General features: G+C 35.9%; 1 pseudogene; it reads left to right on the forward strand.

Moving 5' to 3' along the window:
- Positions 1–1,570: 1,570 nt before the first annotated feature.
- Positions 1,571–2,137, forward strand: LOC112212438 (annotated as a pseudogene).
- Positions 2,138–4,009: the final 1,872 nt, after the last annotated feature.

Here is a 4,009-nt window from a genome sequence, read left to right on the forward strand (position 1 = left end):
AAATTGTATCTAAATTTTCGTCTTCTAATTTCCAGTTATTCAATATTTCTTTTTATTATTCCAGTACATACCTAGTAAACCATTTAAAAGTATTAACACTAGGTTTACGGATCCGTCAATTTGGTGGATTTTAAACTCCGACAAGAATTATCCCAAAAACTATAGCATTAATTTTAACCATTTTGCATCGTAATAAATTAATCATTTCATCGAAAGAATTTACACACACAATTATTTTTACCTAAGCTTCCTAATTTTTGAAATTTATATGTAGTATACGTATCTCTACGAAACCCGTCAAATTGACTGGCTAACTAATTTCATAAACAATCCTTATATGTTTGCTTCGTTCGTAAAATCATTCCTCCAATGATAAATATAACAATGAAAGAAGAAGATTCTTTACTAAGATGCCTCCAATTCGTTATCTCAATCTATTTTCGTCTTCAACGAAATCGCTTATGCCTATCACTGAAGAAACCCCCAAAGCAAGAGACGATCTTCGGTATGATCGCTGCAGTGACAGTATAAGAACGTTCTTTAAAGACAGTGTGCAAAAGTTTCAGTTATTGCAAACAGTCTTCGCTTATTCTAAGTATTTACAATAGGATTTGGGCACAGTATTTTTTTATTTTGATCAATCCGCCTTTTCTAGCAATCATGAGTAAACCCAGAAGATATAATAAAATGTGGCGGCACTCGACCACGAAAATTTCCAACGGCTTCGCAGCACAAAGCGCTGTACCTTCAAAGCTCAAGGCCGACAGCCCTAACGTACCATCGATATTTCTACGGTTCTTTCGCCGAATATTCGCTAGAATGCATACGCGACAACCGTTGCGGACTTCTAATAAACGCGCGCGTAGTGGAGATATCGAGGGGCAACAGAGGAAAGAATCTGTTCGGTTTTGAACCAAAAAGATTCATTCTGCCCCGCGCCGCGAAGTGCGACAGGTTAAGAGAAGCAAACAACCAATTAGAGAAACGAATTATTCGTCTACTCTTGAGAGTTCAGTTTTGATCGTTATGTGGCGGATGAAAAGAGAGTGCGTTTCGTCCCGGGACTACCACCGGTGGACTCCGTCAGTTAAGCTATGCCCGGTAGTCCCTGCCTTAGACGTAGAGGAAGTCTCGCTAAGTGCGGTATTTATATCAATCGCTCGTATATTCGACCGCTAGCGAGTTAGACAGACAGACTCGTTGTCGTCGTAGCCCTCTAGTGTTGGCGATTGGTACCAGCGGATCGGCCGGGAGGTGTTGCGCCGCGTTGATGCCTCGACCTGTCAGCGTCCTGTTGATACCGATCCGCCACAGTTACTTGTTATTAATCGTTGTTAAACGTTAACCATTGTTAAACGTTAATTGTTGCTAATCGTTAATCGTGGTTAAACGTTATTTGTTGTTAATTGTTGAGAGTCTAATAAACGTTATTGTTGAAAATCAAGGGTATTTTCTTGTGGGCACCTTCACGGACGATCACCTCACAAGTGCGAACAAATACCTTGGTTGTTAAACGTATTCGAGTGTTCCTTCGGTACCTATCACGACCTATCCACCTCAAAGATATTGAACAAAATTGTCAACATCAAATGAAGATTGTTCTGAGGATACCTCCGAAGAAGATCAGTATGAATTAGGCCAAAGGGAAGTCGACAGTGAAAGTTCTGAATACATTGAAAGTGGAGAGATAGAAGGATCTCCAGATACTGAAAAGGAAAACTTCTCGAAAGTGTGTCGTAAGAAGAAAAGGACGCGTTTCTTTCTAGCTCTGACTGCGAGGATGAGAGGACGAGCATTCCAAGCACATCCCAAAATATAATGGGTGAAATTGAAATTGCAGTTGACGGGACACAGTGGATAAAACTGAAAGCAGGCGGATCTAGGGGTAGGATATTCGAGGATATCGCAGGGCTTACTGGCTATGCTAAGAGAAATATTATGTCGGGTTGTGTAACTGGTGCTTTCGAATTCATAATTGACAGACACATAACGGAATACGTAAAAGATTGCACTGAGACCGAGGCGCATCGAGTTTTGAAAAAGGACTGGACAATCACAATTGTTGAGTTACGTAGTTTTACGACAGACAATTTTGTTTGCAAGCATCCGGCTAGCTAAAAAATTGTTTGCAGAAAAAACGATTGGGACCATCCGGTCGAAGAAAAGAGAACTGTCGAAACCAGCAAAGGAAAAAAAGAACAAGATGACTTTGTTTTCCTCACATTTATATAAATCAGAAAACTGCACGCTTACTGTAAAAGTAAACCTAACGTAAAATTCCTCCTTCTAAGCAACAAACATGCAGATGTACAAGTAGAAGACAATTATAAACGTGTTCCAGAAACCATTACTTTTTATAATAAAACAAAACGTTTGGTGTGGACGTCGTTGATCACATAGCACGCAAATATAGTGCGAAAGCAGGGAGTTTCCGATGGCCCCTTTAAGATTTTTTCAATATTTTAGATTTGGCAGCGATAAACGCGTGGATTTTATATAAAGAGTGCACCGGATCGAAAATATCCAGAAAGGAGTTTATATTTTGTTTAGTCGAGAAATTAGCTGGAGAAGATAAGGAGAATATTTGCCAAAGATCAGACGCTTCGTTTCTGTCACCTTCAACGTCAGAAATGCGGAAAAGTTGCCAAGTGGGCTACTGCAAAAAAGATGGAAGCAATAATTGTTGTATATATTGCAAAAAGATCGTACGCGGAAAATACACAAACAAAATTCAGTATATTTGTAAAAAGTGTGCTCAATAATTATGATTACCCTATATCGTTAATATTATTATCATTTCCGTGATAATTTAAAAAAAGAAATACTTTTTACTTAGTAATAATTCATTTAAACGTGAAGCTTAATATTGTTCAATTCAGACTTAATTTGAATATATCGATTTTTTAAAGAACATGCGAATTTTCGTTTAACCGTCAATTTTACGGGTGCTCGTAGAGATAGATAGGTATATAAGAAATGCTCGTGAACCTAGTGTTTATAGTTTCCGACAAACTGGTTTTTTTTGCTAGGTTAACGTCAAACAAATTTTCGAAAATAGTCTTTTTGCTGAAATCGACGTAACCACGAGTGAAAGAAATTTTTATTTTAATATATGTAAATTGGGATACAGATTGTAAAATATTTTTGTTAGGGATATTTTTTACCGCAAAATGTATAAGGATAAAATATCTTCGGATCTTTATATTAGTATTAATTAATTAAATCGTTTTATAAACATATATACGTTCAATAAATCTGCATCGAGATAACATTTCTTATTAGATGTTAATTTTGTCTAGGCACGTTGAGTTTAATAATAAGCTGTATTCAAAAGTACATTGTCCATACAAAGCACAAAGTCGGATAGGAACAGATTAATATTTTTGTATTTGTCATATGTCAAACATATAAGTGTTAAAAATGTGTATAACAAGCTTTCAAAATTTAAAACAATAGAAAATTGTAAAGAATTAATTTTTTAAAGTCCTGAGTTAATTTTTCTCGATAATTAAAATAGCAGCCAATGCTTCTGAACTGTTCCACGAGACTCTTTTCCATCTCCGCGTTATACATATTAGATTGGCAACTAGGTGGTTGCGGTTTTTATCAATAGATGGTATTGACAAACCATTCCTATCCTTACGACGCATCTTCCTAGCACAAGAATTTCTTTATTATACTTTAACGTGGGAAATATTCCGACGAAAAATTACAGCAAATACTTCTGTAATCTGAAACTTTTTGAACCCTATCAACATTAAGGAACGGTATTTAAAGTGTATGGGTTTACTACTACTGCAAGTGAGACAAAACTTACGTAGTCATCTATCGAATATAATGTTAACCATTGGGTTGGCAATTAAATGATTGAGGATTTGTCAATAGGTGGTATTTTTTTTGCATCTTCTAATTTCGAGTTATCCAATATTTCTTTTTATTATTTCAATGTATATCTAGTATACCACTAAAAAATAAAGAGAATAAAATAAAAAATAATAAAAATAAAGAA

This window comes from Bombus impatiens, unplaced genomic scaffold, assembly GCF_000188095.3.
Source record: "Bombus impatiens unplaced genomic scaffold, BIMP_2.2 scf_0181, whole genome shotgun sequence".
Lineage (NCBI taxonomy): Eukaryota > Metazoa > Arthropoda > Insecta > Hymenoptera > Apidae > Bombus > Bombus impatiens.